At 42.8% G+C, this 17,683-nt stretch overlaps 6 non-coding genes across 6 annotated transcripts; 3 read left to right on the forward strand and 3 right to left on the reverse strand.

The window, feature by feature from the left end:
• Positions 1-6,793: 6,793 nt before the first annotated feature.
• trnan-guu (transfer RNA asparagine (anticodon GUU)) lies at positions 6,794-6,867 on the forward strand. Its single transcript has one exon. It is a non-coding gene; the product is annotated as a tRNA-Asn (tRNA).
• An 860-nt stretch (positions 6,868-7,727) lies between these two features.
• On the forward strand, positions 7,728-7,801 carry trnan-guu (transfer RNA asparagine (anticodon GUU)). The gene has a single exon. It is a non-coding gene; the product is annotated as a tRNA-Asn (tRNA).
• Positions 7,802-8,150: 349 nt separating this feature from the next.
• On the forward strand, positions 8,151-8,224 carry trnan-guu (transfer RNA asparagine (anticodon GUU)). The gene has a single exon. It is a non-coding gene; the product is annotated as a tRNA-Asn (tRNA).
• Positions 8,225-8,710: 486 nt separating this feature from the next.
• On the reverse strand, positions 8,711-8,784 carry trnan-guu (transfer RNA asparagine (anticodon GUU)). The gene has a single exon. It is a non-coding gene; the product is annotated as a tRNA-Asn (tRNA).
• A 3,523-nt stretch (positions 8,785-12,307) lies between these two features.
• trnaa-ugc (transfer RNA alanine (anticodon UGC)) lies at positions 12,308-12,379 on the reverse strand. The gene has a single exon. It is a non-coding gene; the product is annotated as a tRNA-Ala (tRNA).
• Positions 12,380-12,573: 194 nt separating this feature from the next.
• On the reverse strand, positions 12,574-12,645 carry trnaa-ugc (transfer RNA alanine (anticodon UGC)). The gene has a single exon. It is a non-coding gene; the product is annotated as a tRNA-Ala (tRNA).
• Positions 12,646-17,683: the final 5,038 nt, after the last annotated feature.

Below are 17,683 nucleotides of genomic sequence, written 5' to 3' on the forward strand. Positions count from 1 at the left end.
GTACAAACCCATGTGTCTACATATTTTTGGCCATGTATCTTGTTATGAAAGGATATTAATCGTTTCGATCTTTTGCTACGACACGTGAAGGCACCAGCGACAAACAGCACGCGGTGACGTCGCCCAGCACGGGCGTGGACCGCGAGGGCATCGTGGTAGTCGGTGGTAGCCAGCGTGGGTAATGATGGGAGGCGAGAGGGGGAGGATGCCGGCTGAAGAGTGGGTTAATACTATGTGGCTGAACGTGGCTGACCGTGGAGCAAAGAAAGGCGCAGTTTTATCACAGTCCCCATATTTACAGCAGCGAAGTGTTACCTTCAGAGTTCAGACACTAGATGTCTCTCTTGTCTTAGTCAGACCTATCAGCTGTAGTTGGTTATTTTCAGAAGTTTCTAAATAATAAGCTGTTACTATGTTAAAGCCCACGTTGGTCGTGGTCTCAAAGTAGGTCACGCTTGTGTGTGTTCCAGTTACTTTTCATTAAGCATACTCCCGTATAGCTGTATATGCCCCCTTTCACTGAGGAAAAAGTACATTTAACACACGTACACAAGAAGCCAAAGATGACCCACAATAGTAATGGGTTTGATTTTTATATCAGAAAATGATGAGATTTATGCCAGATACAATTTCCCTGCAAACACTTAATAAAAACTGGACCAGAACTAAAATAATATTGCTTCAGCTATTATTATTCCTACTATAATTGGAGAGAGTGTGCATGTGTATGTTTGTGTTGAGTTTGGGTTGCAATAAGCCCCATTCATCCAGTCGCCTTCACACTTGCCAGAAACTGCTCAGGGGTCCTGCATTTGCTGATGGTGCATTTCATTTTCACGTACATTTGACATCTTATTCATTAATGACATCATGAATGGAACCATGCCAACGATACCCCATCATAAATGACAACACTTTATGTGTGCATTTTTCATTTGTAAAAGCATAAATCATGACTTCTTTCACAAAATTACTGCGTGTCTGTAAAAGATGAAGAATTGAAGGATACATTTGGCCTGTTGTTGCGTTTACAGTTCTTTGCATAGAAAATATAACAGAACACACATTTGTTTCACTCTTTTAGTGTGAAGCCTAACATGTTTTCAGCACTTTGAGCCAATTGAACTTGCTTTGTTAAGGACAGAGTAATATCATATAACTCCAAATATTTCTACCATTGAGAAAACAAGACACAAACGATGCTTTCTCTAAAGCTAAAATGTTGGAATGGTCTGTATGTGTATGTTGTGCACAATCTAACAAAAGCACAAGAAAGAGTTATGATTTTTGCACTGAATATGAACAAGACATAAAGATTTGTTTGTTTGAAACTACCATATAATGTGTGGATGAAGTGAAGAAGTTGTTTCCATTACTACTTCTCAGTAATTTTAGTGTGTGTATGTGCTTTCAGGCTTTCTGCAATAAATAGAATTTCCGGTCTAAATTTGGCTTCAATCGTTATCTTTTGTACGCAGAAATGTGTTAAATTGACAGTCGCCATCATGAAACCTTGTTTTTTGTGAGACCTGGTGCTCTGTCAAGTGATGTTTGTAGCTCCAGCCTGGAAGGTATTTCCTGATTGGATGTTGGGATAAGTATGGGTCACTGTGGAAAGCCATGCACAAGCATGGCCATTCAGTGGCTGTGAACAGTGCTTGGTTTTCATCTCACTTACATGTGGAGGTTTGGAGGCAGCCAGACCTGCGGTGACTTTGGGCTGCTAGGATCATGTCCTTGTTATCGCTTCATTGTCTACAAGTTACACTAATTTTTCTCCTTCTACCTGGTGAGTTTTATGGCTTTTCTTGTGTGTTATTGGATTGATGTTTAACATGATTTTGTCAACATCAATGAGATTCTTGACTTGATTTTCTATGTATTAGGTTATTGCTTTCAGGTGGAACCTAATGTCTGTGATCCAAGTTGCGCTGGTGAGAATTAATTTTGTTGCTTAACTCAAAGTGAATAAATAGCGGAAATATAGTATTTTGCTGCTGGATAGCAAATGATTAGTTACAAGAATCTACTAACTGAGACACGAATGATCCCCCTGATTCTTAATTTTCTCTTACATCACATACACAGGGTTTCCTTCCAATGATTTGCCATATCAGAGAGGGGTGAGGTATACTTACAGGTATACCTCCACTATTACCACAACTCTTCATGGCTCTAACTCTGGCAGGAATGGACTGGCTCTGGACACTGTGGTTGATATTGATGTGGTTTCCAAGTGTCACTTAATGATGCAGGTCAGCAAGGATGAAATTGATTTGATTTAGGGGAAAATGTTAATGCTGGTATTCAAGCTTTTGTATTTATGCTTTTCCAACAGATAAGAAATCCCCAGATTAAGCGTCTTTCTCCTCAAAAGGAACACTCTGTGCAGCGCTTAAAGAGTTTGAGGTAACATATGGTAGATTCATGCATGGTAAATTGCATTAAATACAGAGTATTGACAACTGAATGTGAATAAATCAATGCGATGTGAATGCATTAAATCAGTCTTCACCCATTTAGCTATGTTGTGCATGTATGCGTGTGTTTCAACCCAGGTCATTTTGGAATGCTACAACTGTTTTTGCAATGAATGCGATACTGTGTTCAAAGGTCTCACTTGTCTGTGTTCTTGGGTCTCTGGGGGCTCATCTGCTGTTTTTGTTTCCCAGAGAGTCACTGGAGAGAGCGCGCCTCAAGTTCTCCCTCCAGGGGGGAAAGGTCACAGCCCTCTGTCTCCAGGAGGGGGAGCAGGTGTGGGCCCTCAACATGAAGAAAGCTCTACTAAGCATGCTCCAGACTTCCCATACAGTCAGCAAACAGGAAGAGGTGAGGGCCTGAGATGAATATGTTTCTCATTTATTGGATGAATTATGTAAATGTTTTGTTTTATAAAAAAAAAATGTTACTATGACAACATAACACTTTTAACAGTAACCATCATTACTAGAATCTTACCATAATGTTGAGTCTGAGTTTGCTTCTTCTTCCTCAGACAGATCTGTATGGGACGTGCACAAGCAGATATGAGAGGCGAGGAGCAGTCCTGCTGAAGACCAGGGATCTAAAACAATGCCAACAGCCCAGGCTGACAAACTTCTGGCCCCATTCAGTGTCTTTGACTGAAGATAGAGTGAGTTTCCTTCCAGTTTCATGATTACCATCACAGTTTTAAGCAATTTATGCTATCTCACACAAAACTGCAATACACTTTTTAAAGCTGTTTCGTGTTTGTTTTTGTGCCCAGTCACTGCATTCAGAGCTACACTGCATTCAGCGCCATGGATCTACAGTGATGGAAGAGGTCAACTGTACAGAGACCGTTTCCATGGCAACATGGTCTGGGACTGCAGGACTGGTTAAGACCCAAACTGTGTCTACCCTTCTCCTAATCAGAGCCCAGCCTGGAACACCACCAGGAGCAGGTCTGTGAACTGAATGTGACTTGGACATGGAGGATTATCCCATTATTAGATATAATTCTCTTAGAAATGACCGCCTATTCCTGTATTATGTTGGAGATGCACTGAACTTGAACTGAACTTTCAGATTCTTTAGGTCCTGGTGTCCTGACTGACTTACAGTTTCAGGAGGAGGGAGCTGCACCGGCAGGCAAAGCCAGAGCAGCAACGCCTCAGCAAGCCAGTCAGACTGTCAGGATATTATGTGGTCTCATCTCAGATCAGCAACTGGTAGGCTTTAATTAGACCAGGATGCAGTTAATCCTTAATTGTATTTACTTTAACAAGTCTGGAAGGCACACTTCTCTAACATTTACCTGCCTATACCTGTTAAAACCACCAGCGCCTTTCTGGAATGTGTGTGATTCACTTTCAATAAGCCCATCTCCTGTCCTACTTGCTTGTTTGTGTTTGTGTGATGTGGTCTGACTTCCCCTGAGACTTTGGGCCAATGATTTTAATGTCTCTTTCCAAAGGCGTTTAGTCAAACCCAATCTAGCAGCTTTGATTAAAGTCTGTTTACATGGTAGATGTTAAAAAGTGTCTGTCAAACCCAAAACCTGATGTGAGGCATAATTACTGTTTGGGGATTAGATGTTTGTTGGAATAAGAAAGTCAGTTCATACATTTGCAGAGGTAAGTTGATTCTGCTTGAGAGAGAGTTGTTTGAATAGCATGAATGTCCATAGATATGAATGTCTGTTTGTTTGTATTTGATCTCCTTACAGATGTCACAACAGTTCCTTCAGCTGGTCTTCCAGCTGAGAGATCTGACTCTCTCTCAACTCAACTCACTTTGGCGAGATGCGTCTTTCAAATGCCGCAATGACTGGTCAGTGTTTTATTAGTGTTGCGTAATATTTGGACAGTCCATTTAAACTATGTTAAAATATACTATCTTGTGTTAAATGCATTCTAGCTGAAAGGACTTCTATCTATGGGGTCGCAAGGAGAAACATACAGCGATTGTGCGTGTGTGCGTGTGTCTAGAACAGAGGGGATACATTTTTTTTTAGAGATTTTTTTGAAAATGAATACAAAAGTTTAATAAAACCATATATGAAATGATAACATGGCATAAATTACTTACATGCAGTCTGTTTTGGTCGTTTGAACAGGCAGCCATTGTTGGATGCATTACCAGCCTGTGGATCAGAAAACTGCATCTTGCTCCTAACTGACCTGATGAAGAGTAAAGTGCTAGAGGAAGAACAGGCTCAGTCTTTACTTACCACCATAGCCCTCATCCCTCATTCATCCCCACAGATCATCGACTCCATCAATGTAGGAATCATTGGGTTCTCATCAATACATGCTTAACAATGAAACGACATCATCAGCTATAATGTCACATAGTTTTTTTGAAAGAAACCCAGATTCACTCACACAGGCTCAGAGACCCAACACATATCTCTCTGTTGTCTGTGTTAGGCCTTACTGGAGAGCCCAGAGCTGCAGTCTAAGGCCCTGCTTGCAGGATCATCCCTTGTCTATCTGCTGTGCCAGAGGTCCCAATCCTCCTGCAGTGAACTTCCTCAGGTACAAACCTTCATACAGACGCTGGGGGAAACCTTGAAGGAAGGCTGCGAAGGAGAGGAACCCGCAAGAGTGAGAGAGGTATTTGATGTGATTGTTTCATGTCTTTGTCAATGGTGTGGCGCTACTGTGGATCTAACACATTCACATAGGCTTTTATTGTATGTCATTTGCATATCCTCGTCCCTTTATACAAGCCTTGTTCCTTTGTCTTTCGAAAAACAGCTGCAATAACCATAATACTCCTGAAACCTGGCGCAGACCCCAACAATTGAGATCATTTCTGCGTTATTTTTAAATCTCAAAAGAAGAGTTTGCAGCACAGGATAGCGCTCACCTGACTGAAAAAAAACACAAGTTCATGGTCTGTAAGAATAGCTAAAACATTCATATGTTCAGGAGTAACATGTCATAGGAATTGATTAAAACTATAAAATAGTGTAAAACAATTAAAATATGTCACATGTTTAAATTGGTCTAAATGCTAAAAAGACATGTTGATCTTGTGATGTTTTCTTCATTCGTTTTTACTTAATTCAAGATTTAAACGTGTGTATCTGTGATCTACAAAATGGTCTTAATCTCATAGCCTGAGATCGATTGCTTTTGTCTCCGCCCACTTTACCTGGGGAAGTCGCAGCGCTTTCTTCATTAGAGCAAAGCACTAATTGACGGAGTGGCGCCATTACTCCCGTTATTATTTCTCCCCGTTTTCAGGTATGTTGTCGGAAGGAAACAGAGTCATTTGATTGTAATAATGTGCTCAGGTGTTGAGAGTGTTGAAGTAACATTTTCGAGCAAGAGAGGTAAGTTTTGGGGATTGTAGATACTGTATATGTGTGTTTGTGTGTAAGACACCAGAGAGCAACCTGTACCCGTGTGGGCTGCATCCGCCATTTTGTGTTAATTATGAAGCCACATGTCACATATTTCTGGACATTTCCGTTATCCGCTCTTTTATTCACTCACTTTTCTATACTGTTTTCCACCCAACAGCTTTTGTATGCCCTGAAATCAGTGGGAAACGCCGGCCTGTCTGCGTCGGCCCTCATTCCACTGCTAAACCGCTGTATACTTGGCCAGTCAGCGGCAATCCAGCTGAGACTTGCAGCCATCCAAGCCTTCAGACGCATGCCCTGCTCAGCTAATGTGAGTTTATGCTGAAATTAGTAAAATAATAAATTGCAACTATAACAAGAAGGAACGTTCTGTTGGAGTCATCTAATTCACACATTTTCTGTTTAGTTTGTAGGGGGAAAACGTAGACAACATGAAAGAGTAGGACAAATGGCAAAATCATAGCTGTCAAACATACATTCTATAAATCTTTGGCCATATAAGACAAGCATGCCTCTTAATGCAGTGATAATTGGTTCATGATGAGCTTGAGGTAGAGGTGAAGAGGTGAGCATGAGTCGGACACCAGTGACTGACAGCTGGTTTCCTCCTCAGAGATCTGTGCTGTTGCAGCTGTACTGCTCCTCCCAGGAGGATCCCGAGGTCAGAGTCGGTGCATACCAGCAGCTCATCCGCTGCCCCACACAAGACGTATTCCAAGCGGTGAAGATGACGCTGAGAAATGAGACCTCCAGCCAAGGTCTGATTTTAAGCTGCTGTTGTTTGTGATATTGTCATTCATGGAGAGATTTGATTTCAGGTAAAAGGTTGAAATCCAAAGCAACGAAGGCGGTTATAAGAGGAGCTCAACAGCTGACATGATGAAAGTGTGAGGAAGGCCTCTTGTTACAACGGTTAGCGCTTGCTCTCGCACATGCATGCATGCAGGTGTGCGCAGAGTCTCTGTGGCGCAATTGGTTAGCGCGTTCGGCTGTTAACCGAAAGGTTGGTGGTTCAAGCCCACCCAGGGACGAGAGGTGTTTTGTTTAACTCTCTAAACCAGTCATTATTTGTCCATGCTTCAAATAACACAAGTATCATAGTGGGACATGTTGATGTAATTAATAGGACTCTGTTGATAAAGGAATATACCCCAATCTGTTAGGGCGGTCCTCTCTGCAGCCTCTCTTGTCTCTGTGTAATTCCTCCCTTAGTCCAAAGTTTATCTGCTGTGTAAGCTGCTTTGGGAATGATAAAGTGATTAAGGCCCCTCGTCACAGCTCATACAGCCAAGTCAAGGGTGGAGTTTCTTGTAAGGTCTATGTAAAAAAAAAAAAGCCATCATCAGGTGGGTATGACTGATTTCATGTGAGATGATGGAACTTTCGGCAAATCTCTTACTATCACTAGGTTAGCACTTCCAGCTGTCAACGGTACTGGTTTGAGCCCACCCAGAGACAACAGGTGTTTTGTCCTGTTGTCCTTGATATTCATTGTATAACAGAATATATAGTATTGTTCATTTACATGACTTTTGTGCGTCGTTCTGTGTACAGGGTCAGCCTGCCTCCCGTGTCTATCTGTGACTCCTCCTACAGTCCAAAGGTTTAGGCTGCTGTGAAAGCTCCTTTGGAAGAAAGTGAATGATAAAATGTTAAGAGCTCAACAACTGACATGATCAATGTCTCAGCAAGTCTTTTTAACTCAAATGTCTCTTTGTATTTCTTCATATAGTCCAAAAGATAAGTTGTTGTACTATGTACTGTATGTAAGCTGCTCCCAAATCAGTAACATACAAGGGCTCTGTGCTGCTACGTGCTGCTATCTCTGCCAAAGTTATGGCAGACATGACGTGAACATTTTTTTTGCATAGTGATAATTTTTTTCATATGTGTCTCTGTGGCGCAATTGGTTAGCGCGTTCGGCTGTTAACCGAAAGGTTGGTGGTTCAAGCCCACCCAGGGACGTGCTTTTGTCATGGTACCTCTGACCCTGTATAGCAAGGAAGCCAAGTCCACCTGCAGAGTTATATAGCTACACACTGTCACTTGAACTGGCTATGTCTTACCTTTTACTGGTAACCTTCCATATAACAGCTGAACTCCAGGTCAATCATTAACTAAAATGGCGCCAATTTAATAAGTAATCTGTGAAGGTGTGTCAAAGGTTTCTTGTTCATATAAACCACCAATGCATTAATTAAATAATTGCTGCTCATACCTCTGCGAAAGCCATGGCAGATATTTTTACTTCCTTCCTATGCTAGCAGAACTGCACGGCCGATGTACGCATGCTGTTATCACTGTGCACAGGTATGTCTCTGTGGCGCAATTGGTTAGCGCGTTCGGCTGTTAACCGAAAGGTTGGTGGTTCAAGCCCACCCAGGGACGACAGTTGTCTTTTTCCTTCAACTCTGATAGCCATTCACCCTCTCTGAACACATACTATGATCAGGAATGGATAGTTATGCTAAGGGGCTAGTCGATTTCTGTTGGCCCCCCTACAGACCCAAATCCAAAAATCTTCGTTAAACAAAAGTGATAATGATTAGAACAATACCACGCCTACTACAGTGGTCACATCAGCATTCATATAAACACCTCAACTAAAATGGAATGGGACGCAGCTCACAGAGGTTACAGCACAGCAGCCTACCAGATTACCAAGAGCACACAAACAGGTATGACAGATTCACAGCAGATCTGATTTGCGACCACACTTCAGAAGTCATGAGCATAGAAGAGTGTCAATGAGAAGCTTTTCATATGACACCATTTTGGTGAATGACTGACCTGATTTACTCCTTTAGCATGGCCAACTAAACTGCAGGTAGACTTGACTTCCTTGCTGTACAGGGTCATACCATGACAAAATCACGTCCCTGGGTGGGCTTGAACCACCAACCTTTCGATTAACAGTCGAACGCGCTAACCAATTGCGCCACAGAGACATATGGGCATTTGGTCATAGCAGCAATCATAGACCGGGCATTTCTGATAGCACGAGCTCAGTGTCTGCCATGGCTTTGGCAGGTATGAGCAGCAATGAATGCCATCTCTTTTTTTTACCCATGTGGGACCAGCTTACATATTACAACTTACCTATCTTTTGTACTATGCAAAGAAATTCAAAGGCATTGGTGGAAGATGGTCTCTGTCTCGGGGCCCAAGTTGGATTTTAAAGGGACACTTTACTTTTCCTTTACATGACACACTGTATCTGTCTACTTATATGGTATAATGAATAATACAGAAGGAATGAGGAATTGCAATAGAGAAATGCCCTGTAACACACGTAACTATGTGCAGCCTACAGTAAAGTAATGAGCTACTTTCTTTGCTCTTTTTCTTTTTGTCCAGTGGGCTCCTACGTGTGGAGTCACCTGAATAATGTCCTGAGGAGTGAGGACCCCATGAAGCAGAGCCTCATTGAGTCACTTCCCGACGACATCATCAGCAGAGACTTTGAGGCAGAGTTCTTGAAATACTCCTCTTATTCAGACTACACTATCAGCTCAGGTAACCATGTCTTCCTTCGCTCAGCTGTAGGCTTTGTCATATCGATGAAATGGTCCAAGTAATAATCACATTTAATGTTGAAGGCAAATATTAATAACTTACTACATAGAGAGTGATGAGGAGGAGGATGGTGAAGCTGTATTCTCTCTCTGTTTTCAGGCATAGGAATCACAAACCTGGAAGGATCTTTGATTTTCTCCCCCAAATCTTTTCTGCCGAGATCTGCTGCAGCCAACCTGACCGTATATTTTCATGGAAGAGCCCACAACCTCCTGGAAGTGAGTCTAGGACAGAGAATTTTAAACAGTAGAAATAGAATAATACAAACAAATACATGAATTCTGAATCCCTGTTTAGGTGGAGCTTCATGTGGAAAATGCTGAGCCACTTTTGAAGAAGCTATTTGGTCACGGCTCGGATGAAAAATCCACTACTTTGAGTCACAAACGTGTTCAGTCAAAAGGGAGGAGGAAGAGGAGGAAAGCTGATGACGGTCACAAAGGAGAAAAAGAAACATGTTCACCCAGTATCAACAATTATCTGCACCAGGCCCGGCTCATGGTGAGGTCACTGCACAGTTGATTATTGTTGCAGGACAGTTTGCTGTGTTAGATCCAGGTCTCATCATGGGGGAGGGGAAGCGGTCAACTTATCAAGTCCCATAAATCTTTTGACAATTAAGGAAGCGCAAGATAGTTTGAACCTTTTTCAATACAAATTATCTCTAAATTAACTTTCTAGAACCACCTTTCATTATCATTTCAGAATTCCAATGCAGCAATTTGCTTTACAAAGGTAGATTGATAAATTCTGAGCCTGGCACAGAAAGCTCTTGCCAAGGTGTTGCACTGAGGTAGTACATACCTGAAATTCTATCCTAGGGTATATGACTTAAACAAAGAGGTTTGTTTTGGAGGGGACTATTGTAGGAGGAGTACACTGATGCAGTATTGTGGATAAAATGTATGGATGATTGAGTAATCCGGTGAAACTCGCTAGATAATCTGGATTGATAAGGAGTTTTATACCTCATTTACAAAACACAGAAAAGGATAACATGAGGAGACTGAAAGTTAGACATGAACAAAGACCATTGAGTTAAGATACCAAATCATTTTCACATTTATAAATGACATTTCTGACATTTGTTTTCCAGTTTTCAGGGAATAGGAAAGCACAGGAGGATTTCCCTCGCTGTTGGCTCGGTGTGAAGGTGTTTGGGAATGAGCTCAGCGTGTTTACCTGTGATGAGCTCCACACTCAGATGGACCAGCTGTCCCTGAACATGGCAGGGCTGGCTGTCAAACTGCTCAAGGTGACACATGGTGGAATACCTGTAGAGTGGAGAGTTTGTTTTGGTTTCTCAGCCGCTAAACTCGTCTTGTTCTCATCAACACTATTCCTCCTTCTTTCAGGGTCAAGAGGTTCAGCTGAACCATAGAGCTGTGCTGATGGCGGACGAGCTGGTTTTGCCATCTCTGTCCGGTTTGCCGCTCAAACTGGCCGTCAATATGACCTCCCTCCTTTCACTGCGCCTGAAGGGAAACGCAAACTACAGAGATATTACTCACTTCTCTCTGAACGGCTACATCAAACCAAGGTAAGTATTTGCCATCTTTGAATTTGGGTAACTGACAGTGTATCAGCTTGTAACCGACTTTGTGTTTTCAGTGCCTATGTGGATCTGTCAGCTAAAATGGGGGTGGATGGTGCTCTGGGCCAGGCGGCGGTGGACTGGGTCTCTGAGCTGAAGAGTTCCTCCAGTCTGGATGGCAGTGTTCAGCTAAAGGAGGGACAGGATCTAAGGGTGACACTTAACACGCCAGAGGACATCATGGACATCGTCTCACTCAGGTGAGTGTGGGCAAGAGTGATAGAAGTAAAGGACCAATCAAAAATATAAGGCTTTCAGGGCAGGTTCTGTGAGATTGAGTTCAACTCAAGTTCAACATGTACCCCCGATGGAATTATGCCTTTAGGATTGGGGAAATTAAAAGGCATAATATGTTCCCTTTAAAGACTGATCAAACATTTTTTCTTTTTGCTGCCTGCACTTTTAGTTACCAACATCCTGTTGAGGTCATTAATGTGGGTTTGTTTAGTCTGGGTGCAGTTTTGAATCATGATTTGGATAATGGTTCCCAAAAGAGTGTGTGTCATCATTGTTGTCTCCAGTTCCCGAGTGTTTCAGCTCAGCGGAGACCACAGAGAGGAGATAAAGGGGCCAAAGAGTCGAATCCAAAGGACCACGTGTACGCCAAAGACCTGTAAGTCCTCATACACTCTACATGACATATCACAGATTCATTGATAATTTTATCAATGAAATTCTTCAGAAATCTTTGACAGAGCTGATATATGCCTCCTCTCAGGGTCTAAGATGGTCGGCTGGCAGCTTTGCTCCAACGCTTCCTACCCGGTACCCACTGGAGGGATTTCCCTTCCCCCTGCTGGTCCCGTGCACCTCTCCCTCAGGCTGCTGAAGTTGGACAGAGGTCTCCACTACTACCTGCTGGAGGCTGCATACTCACTCCTCACACAGGTGCAGGGAGCTCTCTGACTTATCATGTTTCAGATGTGTGTCTTTGAGGTGATTTTCACTTTGCTTATGAGATGCATACGTGTACATCCTCCTGACCACGACGTCATCTTGAACAATTATTAACCAAAAGGGATGTATCTAGTCGCATGACTGCAGGAATGAGTGGATAAAGGAACAAATAACTTTTTCATATCTCGTAATTACCACAACCCATCCACCATTAAATTCAAGAAATTCTGGCACAGATCCAATAACTGCAAGGCTAAACATGGAAGATTCTAAACAATACATATACAAAGCTATGAAATGTTAAGCATATACTAACGACCTGCATAGCATCAACATCAGTGGTTGGTGTAGCACTATGAAGAATTAAAACCAAGTGCAAGAATTAATTATTCCATAAGTTATAATGGAGATGCTGGGGATTGAACCCAGGGCCTCATACATGCAAAGCATGCGCTCTACCACTGAGCTACATCCCCACATACAAGTTTCGATTCTGTTCATTTTCATGGTTCAAGTGCACCCTCTAAACAATTCATTTAAAAATCTATGGAATGTTAAAGATATACAGTAAATCTACATAGTATGGATACCAGTGGTTCTCAAACTGTGGTCTGCACAATGACCAAATTCACCTGCATTTCAAGTTAGTAAAATATTCCATAAGTTATAATGGAGATGCTGGGGATTGAACCCAGGGCCTCATACATGCAAAGCATGCGCTCTACCACTGAGCTACATCCCCGCATGTGTGTGGTAATTAAGTTCTTTTTCATGGTTCCAAAATCCCCACATGAGCTTATCAATTTATTTAATTTTCATGCTTCCATGACACCTTCAAAGGGAATTATTTGGCTCAGGGCGCTGGAAACCGCTTGATGCTTTATTTCTCATAAATTCTGAAATCAAATTGTGAAAGTTTGAGTTATTGGAACAGTTTCTGTCACAATAAATTTAATAGATGTTGAAATGTTTTCAGCAATATACCGATAATGCTGAAACTGATGATACACTTTAGAAGGTGTCCCTTCTCCAACGGGGAATGTTGGACAGATTTTTATAGAAATAAAAAGTAAATCAGATCTTAGTTGTGCTTTTGCCAATATGCAATGTAAATTATTAGATGGTTAAAAATTGAATACATAAATATTTTAACCTTGAGAGAAGTCTTAACTTCAAATGCGCTGCCATCTTGTTGCATAAACTCCTCTTTGCTTTCACACTGGATGTTTCAGAGGGGCACCTGGCTTCCCAGAGAGGCCTCCATCCACCTCCTGCTTGCCACTCCTCAGTCCTCAGTCCCCAGGGACATGTCTCTTGACCTGGCCCTCAGCCCTCACAGACTGCTGCTGAGGATCACTCATCCCCTGAAAACCATCCACATACAGGGTGAGCAGAGCAACGAGGTGATCATTACATTCTTCCACCTGGTTTAAATCTAAACATGCATTGTTTTCTTAGGGCAAGTTGCTCAAGAAAGGAACATTAAGACAGGAAAGCTGGAGCTGTGGATCGATAATGTTCATTATTTCTTCATGGTAAGTCTGGGGATTTTCTTTTGTGTGATTTTAGGATTTCCTCTCCTCTGGAATTCACCTTAAATGTATTTTGGTCTTGTTTGTTACAGGGTTTGGTTGACACTCAGACCCTCCTGTCAGAGCAGAGGACACGCTATCATCTTGAAGCCAAAATTGCTGCTGACGGACATCCCATCATCGTCTCAGCTAATGTGACTCGCGGAATGGGCAGGAAGACCAGCTTTTCTGCCACAGTAAAGAATGTGTTCAGAGAAACTGCAGCTCTATCAGGTGTGTGACCAAAACAACCCAATCATATCAAACATCCTCTGCATTTATAACGTCCAAGATGACAACATGTCTTGTGTGGCTTGGAATTCATACTTGTACTCAATCCTGTTATATCTAACGAATATGTGAAACATTTGTCAAAGTTATCAAATGTGTGTTTTGTTCTTCAGATATTGGTTGAATGTAGATGTTGATAAATGTAAAAGATTTTCAGGCTCTAAGACATTTCAACTAGCTAGAATGTAGGAACTTTGGTGAGAAATAACCTCAGAACTGTGGATAACAATTGAACCCACATTAGATTTTAACACGTTGTGATAGTTGGAACTGGACTGATTTGTTGGTAACTGTGCTCAGTGGCTCTGGAGCGCAGGCTGGATGGCAGCAGCAGGCAGTACTCAGTGGAGGCTGAGCTGCTGTTACCTGGTGTGATCGGCAGCAGGGTCCTCGGACTGGTAGAACGGAAGGCATCGCTGTGGAACTCTGCGCTGAGGCTCAAATATGGCCTCGGAGGTGAATGACAAGTTATTCCTTCCTTCCTAATGTCTTTCCTTCTAATTTAAAGTATGTTTACTAAGTTTTAAATGCAGAATTTTACTTGTAATGAAAATACATAAAATAGTTCAGAATATTTTCTCCCCTGTGCAGATGCTGCCCGGCACTTGCATCAGGAGTGCTACACGTCTCAGAGCCTGAGGAGTGAGAGAGACCCAAATCTCACCTACATCACAAGAGCAAATCATGAATTCTACTGCTCCAGCACGACGCCAATAAACCATAAGGTGACTGGCTGAAAGTGGGTCAGTTCTGTGAATCAGAGAGTGTGTGACCGCGTCAGGAGATAGGAGAGGGAGGTGATCGTGTAGTGAATATGTGCTCCCTATTCACCTGATTTGGTCATTTCAGACTTTCACCTCTTACAAAATACAAAGAGTTTTCTACCGGAGCCCATTTGCCTCAGAAGGAAAGACGAAGGATGTCTATGAAATTGGTCTCTCCATAGTGTATTGGGTTGGACGGAGATTATCCATCTGCAACACCTAACACAGATCTTTCCGTCCTTAGCTTACAACTGATCAATCAATCCTCATGGTTGTAATTGAGGGGCCTGCCGTTTTGTTTTGTACTGTGTGTCATTCATAGAGCCAGCTGAGGCATGAGGAGAGCCCCACCCACACCAGGTCCGTCCTGGATATGAGTTACGGCAAACACTGGGATGAGATAAACAACAAGCGCACACTCATGCTGAGCCAGACCTTCAAAAACCAGTCCACACACAACCACACCAGCTACACACTGGAGGTACACACACATGGATCACTGGAGGCTTGTTGTGTCCGTCTCAAATGATGTTGTCTCCTACTACATTTCACAATTTCCCTGCTTTTTTTCATTCTATGTCTTGAACTTCAATACCTTAAATGATATTAAAATAGCCACCCTGCTACCTCCACTTATATCCCAGTTTAGTCTCCAGGTTCCAGAGAAGAATTTAAATTACAGGACCCAGCTACTTCACACCCACCGCAGACAGCAGGGGTCGGACAGCAGCACTCACCTCAAAATCAACTACAATGACTTGACGCCACTGGTGGCTGGACTTCACTGGAAAAGTCCAGCCAGAGACAGCCTGCAGAGGAAATGGGAAGGTGAAAGCAACGCCAAATTATTAGCTGATGCATTATTCCATATCTGCAAGGGGGCCCTGATCCGATCTCTGTCACTGTTGTCTTTACCAGGCACATTTAACATGGACACACCGTGGTTGTATATATACACAGCCCACAAACTGAGCCAGCACCAGCGTCACACACTCCAACTAACCTCAGAGCTCACAGCCACCAAGTGGCTGACCATCAGAAACCTCGTCTTGGAGGGTTTCTACAAGGACAGGGGCAATGAGAAAGAGGCCCGACTGGACCTTTACACTCCGACTGTCAACTACCTCAAAGTAAGATGTTTCAATATTTAGTTTATGATTGAGCTAAATATTTGTATGTTTATGTTTATGTGTGTTTTCTGACAGCCTACACACCTGTTGTCACCTCCTCTGTCCGTCCCCAGGCAGGTGGTTGGGGTGTGGTGACTAAGCGGAATGTGAAGGCCTCCTGCTCTTTGAGCTCATTGTGGTTTTCTGCCCTGAGAGGAGACGTCTCTCTGGACGTCTCTAAATCCAGCCACTCCCTGCATATGGCCTCCAGCTACGGCAAACACAATGTGAGCCTAGACGCAGCCCTCAACACCGTGGACAAGGTGGGTGGGGACACTGGGCCATGTCTGTGGAACAGGTGTGTTAAATGTTTCTCACAAATTCCATAATGTAATAAAGATACATTTGTGCATCTCATTCTCAATTGTCAACGGATCTTTTGAAGAATTTGAAGAAGAGACAAGTGATGATGAGAGTGAGATTGTCAGAGCTGAAGGGTCCATCCATGGAGATGGAGTTAGAAGGAGCAATGGAGGAGCTGAGGAAGGACAAGAACATGTATAAGAAAACTGCACTACTCCGTTTTAGGTCTGCACTCCAGTCTCACGTGTACAACACTTATGTTATTGTAATACAAAGTTGCAACAATCACAATGCCACTATTCATAAAAACTCCTTCTCGCACAGACAGCCATTCCAGAACTTTCCTCAGAGTCTGCTCCTGCAAGAGACTTTCACTGTGGATGTTGTTAAAGGTCTCTACATCCTGCAGTCTCAAGCTGTTTGCCATGGCAACAGAGAGGTCCTCCACACCCTCACCCTGGGCTTCCAACTGCCGCGGCCTTTTGTAAGTTGAATGCCCTTGAATAAACAGAAAGTGGGGGTTATGATTAGGAAATTGTAAATTAGTAGGGATTTATTATTTTGTGTGGATCTCCTTGTGTTTTAGGTTTGCTCTGCCCTCACACATCCTTTCAACACGTACGTGATTCCATCAGACTCAGAATTCTGTGTGGCAGTATCCAGCAATCAGGTAAACGCCATAACTCACAACACTAACAGGAAAGTTAACAGGAACATTTAGGTGGATAACATATTTTTTGACAAATGGCACACTCGTCACAGACCCAGAAAGACGTGCAGGGACGGTTAAGGATTGGCAGCAAGGATAGCCTGACATTCTTCGGACAAGTTGAACTGAACCCTTTGCACTCAAGATCCAAAGCGATCAAAATCAGAGCCAACCTCACTCATCAACTCCAGGTAAACCAGCCTCTCTAGAAAGTGCTGAATTGTGTGATGTACGATGGTAATTAGTTAGAAGTATAATATCGCCATCCAGCAGCGTATTGTAGTGTAGAAGAGGTCAAACATTGCAATCTGCGACCTTTCTTCAGCTCAGTGTTATTGCTGTTACAGCTGCAACTCCCCTCCTCTGCTGTGGTGGAGGGAGATTTATATTGGAACCCCAAAAACAACACGGTCTTTGATTATCTTGCCAGAGGGAAACTTAGAATAGAGCGACAGGAGTGCCAAGTGAGTACAAAACCTCTACCTTTTACCTATCATTTGTATGATTTGCATTGTTTCTGGTATTGCTGAAGGTATGTGTCTTTTCAGCTTTCCGTACGCCTGAATGGAACAGCGGATAGATTTAGCATTTACTCGTCTCTCAGTCATCCCTTCAAATCAAAGATACCCAAAACACTCGAGGTGGGCAGCTGTTGTGTTTCACCATTTGATCTTATACAGGGTTCATTATATAAAATCATCATCATATAAACGTTCTGGTTGTGGATATCAAAGAGGAACATCTGTCTTGTACCCGCTTGAGTCATCATGTCCGTTTGCTTTTTGTTGTTTTTAAGGCAAACGCCACTGCATACATCTCTACAGCAGCTGGTAGAGGAAGTAGCTGGGTGTGTGTGAGGGCTGATGGGAAGGACAAGGTGCTGCTGAATGCTCAGATGTCCCACTCCCTCCAGAGGGGAGCTGTGGGATTGAGGGTCAACTTCTCCCAGAGTCTGCTGCCTAGTGCCACTGAC

The sequence above is a fragment of the Genypterus blacodes genome, unplaced genomic scaffold, assembly GCF_046128005.1.
Source record: "Genypterus blacodes isolate CSIRO-AG114 ecotype Tasmania unplaced genomic scaffold, CSIRO-AGI_Gbla_v1 ptg000029l_1, whole genome shotgun sequence".
In the NCBI taxonomy this organism is placed as follows: domain Eukaryota; kingdom Metazoa; phylum Chordata; class Actinopteri; order Ophidiiformes; family Ophidiidae; genus Genypterus; species Genypterus blacodes.